We start from the raw sequence: 19921 nt of genomic DNA on the forward strand, positions 1-19921 counted from the left end.
CAGTACTTTTGTTTAATAATCTTGAAAGGCACTTTGTACACAAGGCTGAAAATTCAATTCCATATTCCTTTTCTCACCACAAATTAAGTTCAAATATGTAGTCTATTATAGATCAACCAAAGTTATTCAATATATTAAAGAAAAATACTTCAAAAAATTAAATGAATTTAGACATAGTCATAATAATGGAAACAACAAAGATATGTCTTAAATATGAAAATAAATTCTTTTTCATTATGAAGTGCTTGGTATTTATTAAAGTCCCCAAATTAAATTCTCTTAAACATTAATATCTAAAGCATTATCATTTGAATCAATTTATAAAACCACATAATTATGTTTTTTATGAGTTAAACTTACAAATAAATTAAAGCCCAAACTATATCCCAAACAATAATAAAAACTGTTCTCTCTCAGAAAAATTATTAATATGTGGGTATATTGGGTTCTTTCATTATCTCCAGCCTGGGTTCTATCTCACCAGAATGATATAGGCTTTATATTAGCCCACAGTTGGGAACTACCCAAGTGTACATACATTTTAGAATGAATATATCTATGTCTATGTATTTATCCATATGGTGTTTATTCACACAATAAATATTAGCCAAAATTATATTAAAATATGATGGTGACATAAATATGTTTTGAAAGAGTGAATACTAAAGTGAGTTCCTCAGCATAAATATGGGGAGAACAAGAGTCATGGAAACAGAAAGTGTGTGGGTACACAGAAATGAATACTGAATAAAGAAAATAATATATTTTGTGATGTAAAGTATAAGAATTTAAATGGATGACCAAAACAACACATTGTTCAAAGGAAGGGTAAATAAAATGAAATGTTCTATGATTCTGGCATTATTATATGGGAAAGTAATAACTAGTAATTAACATTTTTTCAGGTTTATTGAGCTATAATTGACAGAAAACATTGTGTAAGATTATGGCGTATTTGTGTACAATATGATCATTTGATATATATATTTAAATGATTATCATAATAAGATTAGTTAATACATGCATTAGCTCACATAGTCACCTCTCTTTTTGTGGTAAGTATATTTGAGATCTATTATCATAGTAATTTTCAAGTATATAATATGGCATTGTAAGCTATAGGTTCTGAACACACAACTGAATTTTTATTTTATTTTTTAATTTAAATTATATTTTATCATTTATGCTATTATAGTTTTCTCAATATTTCCCCCATTTGCCCCGTTCCACCCAGCCACCCTCCACTCCCTCAAGCAATCTCCACACTGTTGTCCATGTCCATGGGTCACGCATATGTTCTTTGGTTAATCTCTTCATCTCTTGTTGACCAGTCCCCAACTCACCTCTCCCCTCTGACAGCTGTCAGCCTGTTCCATGTTCCTATGTCTCTGATTCTATTTTGCTCATTAGTTTATACAGCATAAAAATAAAATATAATTTAAATTAAAAAATAAATAAAAATAAAAAAGAAATTACAAACCCATAATATTTTCTTCACACCTTTCAGTTGTCCATTCAGAACCTAATTAAAGAGCGATATCATGGAGGGAAAAATACGGTCATTGGAAAGAGGGCAGGGGAAATCAACCACAAAATAAACCTATTAGCAAACAGTTCACCAGGAAAGCAATGTATAGAATTGAATTTAAAATCACAGCCAGTGAGAAACATTTGTTTTGCCCCTGAGAGGTCTCACAATTGCCAAAACTGAAAAGTTCTACTGGAAAATTCAGATTCCTCCACCTTCTGCCCCCTAACTCACAGTCTTAGGAGCATCAATAACAACAGAATTGAACAATTATCCCTCTCTTTCATTTTCATCCAGTAAGAACAGTATTTTCTCTCTACCTTCTCACATGTCAGTCACATCTCATCAATATCTCTTCATCTGAACTTGTTTATAGATTGCAACACCTACATGTTACTAGAAATATATAATTACTGAAACTGACACTGGGTGGGGTCTGTGTCAGTAGAACCTCCTCCAGTCACCAATCACTGTGTCTTAAGCTCTGCCAATTATGAGAGGCAGATGGGTGAAGCTGAAGTAACATGTTCTCAGCTGGCTACTGGTTCCATTAGATGCTACTTCTCTCTCATCTACCTCCATGCTGTTTCAAGTGCACACCAGATTTCTGTGTGAGGAGGCCAGCAGTAACTGGGTGAGCAGCCATAAATGCTGAAGTTTGTAATATAGAAAGGGAGTTACGGTGGGGTCCCTATTCTAGTAGTAACACAGCCACTGAGGGGATTAAGGGGTATCACTAGCCATAACAGGCACTGGGTGTAGTCCGCCAGAACCTGTAACTAGGATAGAGATACTCTCAGTGACTGTTACAACTAGTGATACCTCTTAACTTCCTCAATGCCCATAAATTCTGACACTAGCGATGATGAGTTCTTGGGGTTCCCAGAAAACTAGGAGAGTACCTGAACCTTAAAGTCTCTCTTCATTTGTTAATGACAGTGATGATGGTTCTTAATACCGCTGTTGACTGCTGTTCACTTTACATGGTTGAAATACTGTTCTGTTATATTTTATTAAATATTTTAGTACACCATTTGGTTCAGAATATTTTTTTTCTTGTTTTCCTTCTCTAAACCTAGGTGCATCTTATGGTCAGGTGTGTCTGATAGTGTGAAAAATATGGTATGTCTTTTTCTGTCCTTTATAGGCATTTTAATGGGCAGGCTTCGTGAAGCATTTGGAATTTCTTCCTATTTTTTGAGATTCCCAAATTAATATTAATATTAAATTAATATTAATATTAAATTAATATGCTGAAATTTATATTTAATTTTAACTAGATGCTTTTTGTAATAATATTTAAATAAATTATATGATTTATATAGAGTTAATATAAATTAATTTTATCTGCCACATTTAGAATTGAGAGAAAAAATGCATAAATACAGTTTTAACTCAAACTTCAGCTCTTTTGGCAACCAATTAAGTAAATAATTATAAATACAGCAGACCACATTTTTAAATAAATTTTTTTCTGTTTCATCCAGACTAAAAATCCCTGAATCAATACTTTTTTTTATTTTCAATATTCCTTATTTTTAAAAAATGAATGATTCTTTTCACAGTATTATAATATGCAGCTCCTCCACATATTATGTTTTTGTGTTCCAGAACAATAAAGCAGCATTTATCAGAAGCACTCATGTACTTGCTGCTACCTCTGCCTTCTTTTCAAGACTAAAATCATCTAGAGAAAATGGACTCCAGGGAGAAAGTAAACAAATTATATAAAAACAACACAATTCCTCAGAACAAGTTGTTGCACAGATTCTATATCCCAGACTTGTTACATTGTGGTGGGAAGTCTGTAGAGAAGCCATTATTCCTTCTCAGGGGTAGCATGAGAAATAAGTAAAAGGTTGAGATTCAGCTCTGACAAACTGAGTTTACCATTTTGTTTTAAAATAATATTGGTCAGAGTAGCAATACATTTTTAGAGGGATAATATACAGATTTATCAGTATGGTTTGCTGAATTTGAATACAAACTATACACATGAATTGCAGGAATGAAAGAATTTGTATTTCAATCCATAAACTCTGGATTTCTGTCCCAGATCTTATATTACTAAGTAGGTGGGCTACTTAATTGTTTTTGAGAGCCAAATCCCCTTGTTGAGTAAAGAAAATACTGATACCACATCACTGAGAAGACTAAAAATGAGGCAATGTACAAAAAAAAAAAAAAAACCTACCTAGAAACTATAAAGCAGTATACTATGTTAAATAGTATTATTAATATTTAACTAGACTGCTCCATGGTTGAATTCAAGGTATTTCATATTAGGATAAAATTACATATATGTATGTAATTGATTAAGACAACAAACCTGTGTGCTGAATGGAAAGCTTAGTCCTTCCATGGTAATTACCCTGGCTGACTTTTTCTCTCTTTCCATTCGTCATACTTATCAATGGTGACATTTACATTATGATTTCTTGAGTTAATTTTCACTTTTTAAAAATTCCTTCTACCCAACTATTCTTTTGGTGTTTGGATTTGCCAATTTTCTGTTCATTTATAAAGTACAATACATGCTAGATAAATAAGTACTGTCTGATAGTTCATTCATTCATTTATCTGTTCATTATTTATTTATGTCCTTCTTTCCTTCACTCTTTAAAAATGATGTCCATTTACATTTCCAATGGAATATCTATTTGGAGTATACAAATGTGAAATTAAATGGCTTCTTCCCTGAAGTATTTTGCAGTTAAATAAGAAAGGTGAGTTAGGTACATGAACAACTTCAATGAAAGTGAGAAAGGAGATAATTACTGTAAATAACGGATAGGTTAAGTATGGGAAATTAAAAAGAGAAGGAAAAACTCCCAAACAAGTAGGAATATAAAGATCAAGTATTGTTTGAGCTTCTTCCTGCGTATGAAGATATTGGGAGGAAGAACATGTACAAGTAAATATAAGAGTATTGGCAAATTACATACTATTGTTGGAAGAAAATAAGCATTTAAAGTTGTTTGAATTTAAGTTACAGATAACTGAACTATAGCAAGTATATTTAGAAAAGGACATTGGGTACATAGCATGAATGCTGATGAATACTAAAGAATTTTGATTAAATTCAATAGAAAATCAAAAATGGAAAACTATTCTGTAGGAAATGGAAAGCCAAAGACTGATATTGTAATTAGTATGTTAAAATGACAAAAAGAGAACCAGTGTAAAGGTTATGTGTGAGGCGAAGAGAGTTCATGATATCTTAGTGCGAGTGGGAATGGAGAATTGAGTGAGCAATTGAGGAGTTTGGAATTCAACTAGGATAGTCATTATCTTGTAATTATTAGATGAATACTCTGTACCAAGAACTCCACATACATTATTTTATCTGAGCCTCATGACAAGACTAAGAGAAGGACTATTGACTCAGTTTTTGAGAGAGGTTACTGAGGAACAAGACACACAGCTGGGGAAAAGGGCAGCTTAGATTTGAACCAAGCTGTGTCTGTGCAGAGCTGGTACTCAGCAGTTGTGCTATTCAGTACCCATTACTGACAGGGAGGCATGGGAAATATTCTGACTTGATAGTAGTAGTTCTCTAGCTTTAGGAACTGAGAAGATGCAGATGATAATCACACACAAAAATGACATAGTAGAAAAGGAAGACAGAGTGAGTCTGGTTTTAACATGCTGAGTTATATTCCTCATAGATCATAAAAGTGAAGCTGTCCAACTTCTCCAAAGAAGACATACAGATGGCCAATAGATGTGTAAAAAGATGCTCAATGTCAATAATCATCTGATAAATGCAAATTAAAACCACAATTTGATATCATCCCACCCCTGTCAGAATGACTGTCATCAATAAACCAAGAAACGAGTGTTGGCAGGGGTGTGGAGAAAAGGGACCCTTAGTGCATTGATTGGTGCAACCACTAAGGGTAACAGTATGGAGAGTCCTCAAAAAATTAAGACTGGAACTGCCTTATGACCCAGCGATTCCACTCTTGATATATATTTGAAGAAACCCAAAACACTATTTCAAAAGAATATATGCACCCCCATGTTCATTTTAGCATTACTTACAATAGCCTAGATATGGAAGCAATCCAAGTGCCCATCAATAGAACAGTGGATTTAAAAAAAAAAAACAAAAACCTGTGGTACATATATACAATGGAATATTACTCAGCCACAAATAAAGAATGAAATCTTACCTTTTGGGGCAGCACAGATGGACCTGGCGAGTATTACGCTAAGTGACATAAGTCATAGAAAGACAAATATCATATGACCTCACTTATATGTGCAATCTAAAGTACAAACTAAATAAACAAACAAAATTGAAACAAATTCATAGATAAAGGGAACAGACTGTTGGTTGCCAGACAGGTGGTAAGGTTCAGGGCCTGGGTGGAAAAAGTGAAGGGATTTAGAAGTAAAAATTGGTAGTTACAGAATAGTCACACAAATGTAAAGTACAGCAGAGGGAATATAGCCAACAGTATTGTAATGACTAGATATGGTGTCAGGTTGGTACTGCAAGTATCATGGGGAGTATTTTGTGAAGTGTGTAATTGTCTGACCACTCTATTCCCTATACAAAATAATATTGAATGCAAACTGTAATTTTAAAAATTAGAGCTGTCCATCACATACATGGAAATGAAGGACAAACCCAGGGGTGTGGAGAGATGTAATGCAGTTTTCTAAGAGGAGCCAGGTAGAGGACCCCAGGAGAAGAATCAGGCCAAAGGCAGATCCTGGGTAAAGTCAGAAAGGCAGTTGTGACTGCAGCATGAAACATAAGCTTCATTTGATATCAGAGAATTTGAAGATCTTCTAGAGTAGCAATTCTCTCCAACTTGGAGACGCCACCGCACTGCAGGGGCACCAGAAGCCTGTAAAGCCATTCAATTCTAATTACAAAGTCAAACGGCATCTGTTCTCATGACATAAAACCTGCAAAGATGAAGAAGCTCTGGCTGGAATAAGTTAAATTTTTTATGAGTTGCTGCCTGACTGAGCTGTTTTTCTTTACAGTCTCAATACTAAAAGGACAGATTTGGAGTTTGAAAGGGTCTTTAGAGATCACCTGGTCTAACATCCTCGTTTTATGAAGAAGATATCTGAAGCTCGGAGAAATGGCCACAGGACACAGAGCTAACTTCTCCATAAGTGGGTTCACATGTATTCACACTCACTAAACGGGGACCAAGCAGTTTGTATCTCATAATGACACTTACCTGAGGGTATTATTGGGAAGTGTTTTATAATGTGCGGCTGCAAAATTTATTGAGACTTTAATTTGTGTATGTCTTTTTACTCTTGCTTCAAAAAGCTTACAGCTATCATTTTGTTTTGTTTTTTCCCCAAGGAAGTTTTTGTTGCAGGGATGAAAGCAGAGATTGTCTACAAACGAATTACTTCTGTGGCTTTTAAGAACACCTGAGTTGTTTGAGAGCACAGGGTAGGGGGACATGAGCAGTGTCTTTAGGTGAGAGAAAGAAGAAGTGGGGTGGGTTGAGAGGAAGAGCAAGAGGAAGGTGAGGGGGAGAGAAACAGGTGAGTAGGTGCCTGAAGACCTCCACTGAGCCTCTGCCCAATAGGAAATTATTAATCTTTTATAATTCTTCATTTTACAAAAGTTCCTCTCTGCTACTCAGTGTGGTCTCTCCTGACACACTAGCCCTGTGCCTCTTATCTCATAATCTAAAAACAGAAGTGACCTTTCCAAACCTCAGTTTTTCCTTTAAAAGGATTCTGTACAGACCTAGCAGTATTAATCATGAGAATCATTGAGCCGACTTTGCTTTAAACTGTTAAGAGCCACTACCTAAACTTCATTATTTTGGGAACTTACCATCACCATTCTTGTCCATGAGACTAGTTTCCTAACATTCTCTTCACGTAAATTCTAGCTTAGGAGCTAGGCTCCAATGCTGATGGCTTTCTCACCAGCATATTTCTTATTACTTTGTCAAATGAAGTATCTTCCTGGTGCCTAAACAACATGATTATCTCATAGTTTTTCCAGTCTTATGCTATCTATCCACTGTGACATGCCCATACCTCTGAGCCATTTCTTCTCTTTGTCATTTGCTGTATCAATCTTTTCACTTGTTTTGGGCCATCATTCTTTTCAAGCTCCTAAGAGACATCTTAGAAACCTACTAACACCATCTCCTTTCATATTTTTGAAAACGTTTTTTCCAGAATGTTTTCCAAAAACAATTGTCATTTCAATAAACTCTTCCTTATGTAATTGTAAATTCTCTGCATTCAGTTCCACATATATTTTTCTGGTTCATCTACAGGACTAGTTGCTGTGGTCCTGTGGCAACAGGTGTGTAGTCCTTTCTCCCTTAGCAAGCCCATCACTTCCAGGGCCAGATTATAGTGTAGCATAACTCTAGTTATTGACCTGTTTCCTAAGAGGAGAGGGAGGTTCAGATCTTGAGAAAGGTACATGAGGTCTTGCAGGAGAGAGGTTTTCTTCAAGACAAGTAGGGGCATTATCCTCTAACAGAGAGAAAAAGGCCACTTCTAGGGGCCAGAGAGTTCAAAGGAATCTGAAGAATCAAGATTTTTAAGGGCATGAACCCAAATTACTTCCTCCTGTATCTCATGGTCTCATTTTTTTTCCCCTATCATGGCTCTGAACTTGGCCTCTGAACTTGTCTAGGTTGAGTCCTTAGCCTTCTCTGGAGTTGTGCTACTCTTTCCATTAGGTCCTGGCCCCAGTCCTGAGATTTCCCTGTCCTTAGAATATGAGAATAAAAGCTATTACATGCTGCCAAGGAGTTCTCCTAGCTAACATAGTTAGTTTTGGATAGAAAAAGAATAACCTCCAGACTTTCATTTTTCTTTATGTACAACATTGCCCCCCCCAGAAAGAGTCATCCATTTCCACTATGCTTATAAATACTGTTTCTTCCATATTTCTCAAGCACCTGCTACATTGCGCCTGCTAGTGCATTTCCATCCATCACTTGACCTCTCTAGAGCACCACTGATAAAAGTTTTAACAATTCCACTGCTACCTTGTACAGAAGCTATCCAAGTTCCATCTACCACCAGTGATGTGTCCTCACTAACAGCTGGATAGCAAGTGGTCCAGTCCATCTGCCCTCTTAGAGTATAACTAGAGGCTACTGTTATAGGTCCAGTTGCCAGTGAAGCAGATTGTAAGATGCAGATATTCATGCAGAATGTTTAGTAGGCAGTTCTCTTAGAATTAACGCCTGAGGGGAAAGCAAGTGAATAAGATCTGAGCAGAAGAAGAAGCTGGGCTCTGGCTGACCTCTTGTGGGTTTTGAAGCTGGAATGGATATTCTGAGTTGTTTTGAGTTGGGGTAATGAGCCAAATATTAAATCCTTTATTAACCAGTCACTGGGTTTAGGGTGTGCTTGGTATGGGGATATGACCTTGAACAAGGAGGCTTTCTTAAGCTGAGGGCTATTTCCAAATAATGTACAGCAGTGCTCCCCTAAACTGGATGAAACTATCCTTCAGTCCTGATGGGAATACCTGGGCAGCATAGCACGGTGTCCAAAGCACATTGCTTGAGGCAATCAAATTGAAAATCACCATTACAAAGCTGTAGCTGTTAGAAAACATGTGATTTCAAAACTGGGAATAAAGAATATATGGCCCCTGTCTCAGGAGAAGCACAGTTGCCATAGCAATAAGAAGCAAATATGTCACCACTACTAGTAGCTCTCAAATGTAAGTCCACTTGTAAAATGACTAGGAAAAAAAAATAAATTGGGACAACATTCAGTCTTATTTTACTTTCCTAATGACTAAGACTTTATTAGAAACCCTTAAAGTTAAACTTTCAACTCGGTGTGTAGTCATGTTTTGGTCTCTGGGGGTTGAATAAACTCTTTTGGATAACTCAGCTTCTTGATTTTACATACTGCTTTGTGGCTCTTTCTCTTTCCCTTCTATAGAGGACCTCTGGTGTATGGTAGAGCTTGCAGGATGCTCACTGGCCTTCACAGCAGGGGTGTCCTTGCCTCCTTAGTCACCGCTTGCTCTCCCAGTACCTACTTCTCTGCAGCTAGCAACCTGTGAAAGATACCATCCAGCTCAGTCAGGCCCCACTTTAGTTCTTCCTGGCATGGCTTCTCTGAAGAAGTGCTGGGCATCTTCTTTATCTTAAACCCAAATGTGCTTCCCAATGGAGCTGAGCTATAGGATCCCTTCTCTGAAGCAGCAGTAACACCTTGGCTAGCTCATCACTGAGCAACATCAAAAGCCTTCTGCAGCTCTCTACCAGGCATTTGTGAACTCAGAGAACTGTAAAGGCATCTGAAAGTCTCTGTGCAGCTGGCCTCCCATGCTCACAGAGGTAGACTCTCGTAGTCACACTAGCGTCATACAGAGAAATGGAGTAAACGTGTCCCTTCAAACTTACCGGACATGTTCCTAAGTCCCCTTTCCAAGACTTCAACCCAGAAATGATAGATCAAGACATCCTTACTGACTGTTTTACTTCTCTTGGTCTCCATTCTTCTTTAAACCTACCGCCTCAGATCTGAATGCCTCTCACTTTCACTTCTTCCCAGTAAAAGATTTCTACAGATATCGTATCTTCTTCCTTTCCCCCCAAGGTTATACACTTCTTTTTCTTTGTATCTGTAATTATGCAATGGCTGCAAGGAAACATAATTTATATATTTTAAATTATACTAGAGATATTGGATTTTATAGTGATGCACTTAAAATAATAATAATAATCCTTGTGTTTTCTAAATAACTTCAGATAACACCTTTAAGTCATTGAAAACCAATGAAACTATTATATGTCACTCTAAGTAGAATATACAATCTGAAGTCTTAAAAGAACATTTTTTCCAGTGGAGTTTTTTGTTTCTTTGTTTGTCTTTCCAAATCTTCAAAGCAGTTTTTACATATACACAGTATATTGCTTTACTTACTTTAGGTCTATATCTATTCATAAATGTGTATACTTTCTAATATTTTCTTTACCATACACATCAATAAAACCTATTTCTCAGATAAGCTATGTTTCCAAAAACTTTGGTAAACTAATGGACAAAGTACCTATTTCTCCAGCACCTACTCAAAACTTAGGATAACTCATGAAACCATAAAGAGACAATAGCTCAACTTAGTGCCAACCAGAATGCTTTAGCATCAAACTTGCTGATGTGTTAAAACCTGAGCATTATAAGAAAACGTAAATAATAATAATTTAGTTAATGACCATCACATCAAATGAAACATAATTTTTTTCAAATCCTGAACTCTAGTTATAGTTGACTCTTAAACAACATGAGCTTGTCCTGCACAGGTCCACTTACACATAATTTTTTTCAATAAATATATACAGTACTGTATATGTATTTTCTCTTCATTACATTTTTTATGACTTTTTTTTCTAGTGTACTTTATTGTAAAGTTACAGTATATAATTCATATAACATACATGTGTTGACTTTAAGTTATTAGCAAGGCTTCCAGTCAACAGCAGGTTATTAGCAGTTAAGTTTGGTGAGCCAAAGTTATATGTTGATTTTTGACTGCACAAGGGTTGGTGCTCATAACTATATTTAACTGTGCCAGCTGTATATTTTTATGTTGTGGATCGAGCCATGCAAGCTGAAAGTTGTATTTTATTTTCTTAGGACATTTACAAGAGTATATTTTCCCTTGTATAAAGTTTGAAAGGCAATAAAATCTCAGTTGCACCAGTGAGGAACAATGACATTTGTGATCTTCTCCAAAAGAAATCTGTCCTTCTATTGTATTAAGATGTACTTTTTTATATATTAAACAACTATTCACTCAAGCGGAGGTTTTATTTTAGTCTTATAAAATAACTTTTACCCACTTGAAATTTATACCCAGGAATTATGTATAATAAATAGGTAGAATATTTTTTATTAGAAATATGGAGTTAGAATTGCCTTTTATATACATCAACTACTAAGTCCATAAATGTTGTCCAGCAGATTGAAGTAGATCTTAACTTTATAAGTAAAATAGTCTGGAGTTTTTTGTTTGTTTGTTTTAATATTGATGCCTAGGCCACCGCCACCCCCAGCCTCACACACACACACATGTGATCCTGGTTCAGTTAGACTGGAGTGGGTCTGTACTCTGCATTTGTCCCACTATCCTAATCATTACATAACATAGTGTTTGGATTACTCTTATAATGTGAACGTGCAACCTCAAGTCTCAAATATTTCTTGAATCCCCAAAGTCTGATTATCTAACATTTAAATTCTCAATAAATAAGGTTATAAAACTACAGATCAGCTACTACAACTTATTTATAATCATGCTCTACTTTGGTCTCATTCACTTAGGCTTTCTTTGTTTTTCTCAAATTGTTTCTTAACCTTGAGCTTCAGAATAAATTTTGAGATGGAAATTAATCCACAGAAGGTATATTAAGGCAAGAAAAACAGGTTATCTTCATAAAAATGTTAAAATTCATCTGCACAGTAGTACAGATAACAAAATTTGGTTCTAGAAATTGATATGGTATAGCAATAGGAAACACACTATTTGATGTATTTAAAGGCTCTAGTCCCCAGGAGTAAACTATCATTTAAATATTACTTCAGGCATATGCTACTTGGAACTTGATAAAGAAAAATTTTGTTCACATTTCATTGTGAGACTTTAGTTTTATGAAATACTTCAAAATAAGGGGTTGGTTTATCATTTAAAAAGACATCTGAGATGATTAGTGCTGTTTCAAACTCAATTCTAATCTCAAATCTTGTTCTGAAAACCAAATGCATTATTCCCTCTTCTCTACTAAAAGTGAAGCTTTTTGAGGCCAGAGAAATAAATACAACAAGGAATACTTCATTCATGACTTTAAACAAATACGTTTGAGCTATGTTGCCTCATCCCTCCTTGTTCTCTTAAATCCACTTAGCTGACAACTTGACACAACCACTGTCCTTACTGATAAAAGCACATATTACTCAGTACAAAAGTGTGGGTTTAAAATGTTCTTGTCACAGGAAAATTTATCCCTGATCTTCGAACTGTAGGTTCAGTCATATTTTATGACTTTGTTTTCAAAGCTGGGGTTGCTAAAATTGATGAGCTGTTCTGGTACTCACAGCCTGAGCATCCTATTTCTTCAAATAAAAATTCATCACTTTATGAGGAGAATCAAGGTCAGGAGGATATGTGAACACACAGACTCTTCTTCACTCAGCTGTAGGAAAAGAGAGGCGATATGGAGGTAGGTTCTCAGATTTCCCAGATCTGCTTTCAACAGTCCTTCTAGTTAGAAGCCAAAGTAATGGAAAAGGGCAGAATGCAGAGACCTTAAATCACCTTCATTTTCCTAGAGTATCAGCTACTTTACTAGGCAGGGCTTCACAAACTTTAATGTCCATGCAGATCCCCAGGATCTTGTTGAAATACAGATATGTCTAGACAAGTCTAAAATGAGGACTGCAACTTTACGTTTCTAACAGGTGACGCTGGGGTTGCTGGTCTGATTATTCAGAGTACAATTGCTGAATATAGTCTTTATGCAAGGTCACTTCCCCCACCACCATAGACCCACATGCTTTTCTAGTGATCAGATGAACTAAAGGGACATTTTGGACTTGATTGGTTATTCTCTTGCCCTCTGAATGGGGGTAAGGGTGTGTCAATCATCCTTAATTAAGTACCTCATTGCTTCTGACTAGGGGAGAAAGAGCAGTGTCTTCAAATTTCACTACCTGGCTCTACCTAGCATATGCAGACCTTTTGCCATTAAATATCATATCTCAGCAGGAAATTTCAAAACTGACCTAATGAGCTGGTGATCAAACAACCCTTACCCACTGAAACAGTTATATTCAGAGCTGAATTAAGATTTTGTCTATATGTAAAGAAATGGAATAATTGGCAATAAGTTAATAGGTTCTGTCACTAGTGGAGAAAACTAATTGCTATTTAAAAATTAACCCAGAACCTTATTCTTACTCAGCAGTTAATGGAATTGAGAGATGGAACACTCTGTATATTATTTATAACATCAATAGAAAAATCAAATAATTATTTCTTGGCTTCATTTCTTGCATATGTTTAACTTTCTGATTTCATCATTTGGAGACTGTATTGAATTTAAAGAAGCAACTGTCATAAAGTCTAGTTAGTACCAACATTTATAGATTGTTTAATGTGCCCAGGCAGGCACTGTTCTAGGTATTAGCTTAATGAATATTCATGAAATAATAGAGACAATTACTTTTATTTCCATGTTAGGAATTGACCCTACCTAGACAGCTGGAAAATGTCAAAGGCAGGGCTTGAAACCAAATGTTTTATTACAGCCCCATGCAAATGTGTGCAGGGTGTGATTTCAGAGAGGTTAGGGATGCTTCTCTGGTACAGCCCCTGATGCACTTTCCTTCAACAGAAGCCAAAACTGCAGATACTTTGAATCCATCTTTCTCATTTATTTTCCTTATTGAATTGAGCACAAATAACTGAAAAATACCCACTCACATACACAAAAATGACAACCTTGTGTAAATCTAATAGCTCATTTCTTCAGTCCTTACACTGATGTAGCTAAGTGCTAGAGGAGAAGACCCACAATTGTTCGCCCGAAAGTCATTATGAGGTCTATCCAGAAAGTATCCAGCCATGTACTATAAAAAATAAAGACATTTACTGAAGAAGATACAAGCTACAAGAAACATTGTACATAGGACAGCTTGGTGCTTCAGTCCCCTTTGAAGTTGGCACCTTGGGACCTGACACAGTACTCCCAGCGTTTTTAGCACCTGTAGCCTGATGTTCCTTCTGCTCTGGTAGTAAAAACTGTGGAATGAATTTCACCACAACACATTTCATGCCAAGATTCTGTGTCAAAACCTCACACAGTAGTTTTTGGAATCCCCAGATCAGCTTCTAGTTCTTACACTGTTATTCACAGACCTTTGTTGATTGCAGTTTGTACACATTAAACATTCTCAGGTGTTCTGCTTCTTGCAGGCCTTCCAGAACATGGATCATGTTCAACAAATTCTCAACCATCTTTGAAGCATTTGTGCCACAGTTTTATTTGCACTGCACTCATTGCATTATCACCGAAAGCCTTCTGAATCATCTGAATAGTTTCCATGGAGGTATATTCAAGCTTAACGTGAAATTTTATGTAGATTCATTGCTCTACTTGCTCATTTTGAATGCAACAACCAGAGAGTACACATGCTCACTCAACATCATCTACTGCACCCACTAACTAGTACAGTGAAGTCATCATTGTTCACATATGTGCATTCCAGTCCACTCTCCTTGGCTGCCAGGTTATATAGATGTCATGCAAACTGTTCTCGTTATATTAACAATTGCTGGGCTTTTTCTGGACAGACCTCATACACATTCATTATCTCCAGCCTTAGTTGTATGCTCAGATTTTCATAGGAACCTTTCCTTCAATTAGTAACATATCATTGCACTCTTTTCAGCCCCGCCACACTACCTTCTCCCCACTCTCAGAAAATGCCCTTGGTTCTTGTTTCCTAATGACTGTTGAGTCCATTAGGCATGAAGCACCTTAAATTCCATCCCTCTCAGTAACATCCCTGTATGGTTCCATCCGCTCAGGCTTTCTCTGCTTTATTCTGGTTTTCTTGGAAATAATGTCCCTCCTCCCACCCAAAACTTGCCTGGCCCCTTTGCTATGCATGACAACCCAGCACCCTTCTCTTTCTATCTATGTTTATCCACCTTTTATACTCAAGCTTCTCCCAACATTAAAACAAAAAACTATGCTCGATCTTTTTAGCTAGGACTCTGTCCTCATCAAAATCATATTATTGTTCAATTACAGTTGACATTCAATATTATTTTAGTTTCAAGTTCATCAAAATTATTTTAGAGAATAATATACACTTCTGCCTATCATTTCTCCTTAGTCTTTGTATTTATTAAACTTATGATATTGTACAAATGTTTAATGGACACTTGCCATATTTAATCTCCTTTAATCTCTTCAAATTTTGGCATTATTATGATTTACTTACATTTTAGAATATCTCCTTCATTCTTTCCTACATTAGCACTCTACCTGTTTTTCCTCTGGTAAGAATGCACAATGGTGAAACTGGAAAGGTAGAGAAAAAAATATGAGGACATTACAATGTCAGTTGTTGCTTTGATATAGCTCTAAAGAATATGAACACACATAGGCACAGTGGGATAGACCATTCATTTTAATCTCAGTTATAAACTATAGCTCTGATATCTTCCTCTAAATAACAGAGAAGGATGTGAAGCACACTCTTCTAAATCCCCTGGTTCCTACATTTATCATAAATGCCCCACTTCAGGAAAATGGGCTCTGTGAAAAATAACCAGAAAGAAGAAAGTTTCATCTTAGGCAACGTAATGTCTTCTTGACCCCATATAACCTTTTTGTATATAACATCTACTGTCATAAACAAGGTCAGAAAATTTCATAGTGGTGTTTACAGAGCAGTGCATAGCACCTCCACCTTTAGCTAAGAAATCAAAGGCCTTAATGTAGAAACTAAGAGTGCCTTCCCAGGAGGCATTCTTCAATTCTGGCAACATTTGAGAAGAGCACTTTCCAAAATTTTACATGTTCCTCAAGTTATCTGTAACTTGAAGAAGCCAGTTTGATAGGTTAAATATCTGTCTCCAGAAGATTTAAGTTGTTCATTTCTTTTTAATCTTTATTCTTGCTTGATTCCTAGGCTAAGGAATTTTCTGCCTCAACTTTATCATAGATCAAATGAGGATAACACAACAGAGCACACCTCAAAGTGTTGTTGTCAATGTTAAATATGTGAATCTATTTGATATGTTAATTACTATTATTATTTTGTAATTTTATTGACTTTGTTTTGGGTCTCACATCCATAAAAAAATCATTGAAGAACATAAACTTTCTCCTACTGATTAAGTCAATTTATTGAATGTAGAACCACACATAGGCAAGTAAACAAACACCTTTAATCTTACAAAATGATGAGAGCCTAGAAATCTTAAGTCAACTCAAGCTTCTTACAACTTAAAAGCAGATAAGAAGGCTGCCTAATACATGTGGAATAAATAATAAATATGTGATCCACTCAGTATATAGAATGCTTTATTGCTTTAATTATGGTGATATTTAATTTGCAGAATTATCATTTAGTGCTGAGATTCCATGTTTATTCTGTTTACATTAGCTGCAGTAAGTAGTGAGGGTGATGGGAGTAATAATAACTGTAATAGTGATGTTTTTATTGCTCTAATTTAGAAAATAAAATTTATATGCAGAATAAATATGAATTTTCTTTTTAACTCTAATAGAGTAGAGCAATAAAAAATCATATTACAGTTATTACTACTCCCATCATCCTCACTACTAACTGCAGTTAATGTAAACAGAATAAACATACAGAGGACCCATAGGCATATGAAAGAATGTTCAACATCACTGGCCATCAGAGAGAATCAAATTAAAACCACAGTGAGATACCACCTCACACCAGTCATAATGACTATCATAAACAAATCAATGAACAACAAGTGCTGATGAGGATCTGGAGAAAGGGAACCCCGGTGCACTGTTGGGAATGCAGACTGGTGCAGCCACTGTGGAAAACAGTATGGAATTTTCTAAAAAAAACAAACTAAAACTGGAACTGCCTTGTGATCCAGTGATTCCATTGCTAGGATTATACCCAAAGAATCCTGAAACACCAATTCAAAAGAACCTAGGTACCCCTATGTCCATAGTAACACTATTTAAAATAGCCAAGTGCTGGAAACAGCTTAAGTGCCCATCTGTATATGAGTGGATCCAAAAGCTGTGTGGTACATTTACACAATGGAGTACTATGCAGCAGAAAGAAAGATGGAACATGGGTGGAACTGGGGAGTATTATGCTTAGCGAAATAAGCTAGACAGTGAAAGACAAATACCGTATGATATCACCTAATACAGGAAACTAATGAACAACAGAAACAAATGAGCATAATAGAACCAGGGGCACCTAAACAAGGAACAGGCTGACAGTGACCAGGGGGCACAGGGGAAGGGGATAAGGGGGGAAAGAAGGGGAAGGGTCTACTCAAGGAAGTATATAGTATAAATGACCCATGGACATGGAAACAGGGTGGGGATTGAATTTGGGGGTGGGGAGCAAGGGGGGAGAAAATGGGGGACCTGTAATAGAAAAACAATTTTTAAAAAGTAAATTCAATTCAGTCTAGTCATTGCCTTTCTTATTTGCCTGTATTTTTCCTATTGGTCAACTCTGATGTATTTTTCAGATGCTATCTCAGCTTCTTATTCTTTACCTTTATACTACCAGTCAGACTTTTCACAAACTTTAAAGAAAGCACTCAATCAAGTTCATTCTTTGGTTTCATTCATATATAATCAACATAATTTTCTGTGGATATAAACTTTTATTCTTTTGATACTTTTAATACTTTGAAAAATAGTACCTTGTAGAGATTCTAGACTTTCTCTTGTCATCACTATGGGAGAGGATGCAAATGCATGTGTGTGTGCACGTGGCATGTGGTGTGTCTGGAATAGAGAAATAGATTCTAAGAGTGAAGAAGTATTCCACATTACAGAGAAGGAATAGGTAATACCAATGAATTAGCCTGTCCTACTTCTTCATGATACTTCGGTAGTATTCTGACTTTCTGCACTTATTAACATTCGTGTGACTTCTTTGAAATCAAATCAGACTGTTCCTTATTTATCACTTTAATTCAACTTTATTAATAATAATAATGGAGTGACAGCTAGAAGCAAAATAAAGCCACTATAAATAATGTCTCTTGAGATATTTTAGATAATTTACTGCTATAAACAAAATTAAAAAAAAGAAAAACAAAAAGAAGTATTAGATGGAGATATTTATTTTCTTTAGCGCAACATAGCATTTCCAGAAAGTGAGGTATTTACCATTTCTGGAGTCAAAACTCAGGGGGTATACAAGATACTCAGCATGTGGGAAAGTGACTGCATTTTTCACACCACCAGGAGTAAGTAAAGTGCATACATTTCTAATCCTTTCCAATCAGATAGAACAGAATGGAATTATGTGAAGTAGGATAAATGATATCCTGACTGACATTTTTCTCTATATTCTCTTTCCAAAGTTATTTAAACTTGAATATGCATCACATGGAACATTTATGAAAATAATTAACATTTAAATCCTGCAAATAGCTTTAAAAACTATAAATTTCTTTGGATAAATGTCATGTTATATAGTGAGATGTTTTAATTTTAAGTTATTTTACTTTTAATTAAATGCATGTTTGTATTTATAGTGCCAATATTTCATAATCAACCCTTTTATTTGTCTAATGATTAAATTTGACAGCACACTTCTCCTCTATGATCCCTTTCTCCTCATGTAATTTCCAGACTGCACTATTCAGAATCTACACCAAGGTAATAATGTTTTGATTTGGACTTCAACTAAGTTTTGTATGATTTTAAAGGCATGGAGATATAGCCTGTAATTTTGTTAGTTATTTCTTTAGCAATATACCCCATAGGGAGAATATTTTTTCACACTTCCATTTCCTCATTAATATAATTTTGGAAGCTAAGATAATTACCACATTACACTAAAGCTCATGCTCAAGCATTAGCACAGATTTCCAAAGCACATAGGTATGATATGTGGAGCACAAGTCTTGAGAAATGCTCCTATTCAATATTGGTTCTATGTTTTCCTTTTCTTTCTTTTTTATCCCCCTCCTCTTTTGTTGATGTTTCTCTATATCTTCCTCTCAGCACATTGCAATCGCTAAACACCAGACTGACTGACATTTGTTTACCACAGCATTCCCAAACTTATGTGTCCACAGAACCTCTTGGTTTTTCATGATTCTATCAACTTACCACAGAATTAGTGTTTCCAAAACACAATGTGTAAGTCTCATGCGAAACACTGATCTAAATCCCAAGGTAAGCACTCCAATCATACTTATAAAAAATGAAAAAATGAGCCATTAAAAGGATACCACTAAAAGAATACATTTAATAATGTCTAGTGAAAAATAAATAATTCGTTTTAACCAAGACACACATCCCATTTTTCAGTAAGGATGCGTGTTGGTGGGCAGTGGAAATTGAAAGATCAGTACATCTGGAGTCCATCCAACATATCCAGCTTCCAGGGTGCTGCCTCAGCGCCCCTGCATTGTCTGGACCTCCTGAGAGTTATTGAAACATCCATCTTATCTTTTCGTAAAATGAGAAATCACAGGTCCACGTCAACAATCTTGTGATCCTTTCAGTACCTTTCTTCTTGAAATTCCTGTGCATATGAATATAAATATAATTTTATTCAAAAATTGTATTACATCATTTCATTTTCTAGGTATGAGTCTTCTTTTTAAATTTACTGACAATAAAACTAACCAGAAAAATGGGAGAAGGGAAGTAA

This window comes from Furipterus horrens, unplaced genomic scaffold (genome assembly GCF_987537825.1).
Source record: "Furipterus horrens unplaced genomic scaffold, mFurHor1.1.pri manual_scaffold_6, whole genome shotgun sequence".
Taxonomy (NCBI): domain Eukaryota; kingdom Metazoa; phylum Chordata; class Mammalia; order Chiroptera; family Furipteridae; genus Furipterus; species Furipterus horrens.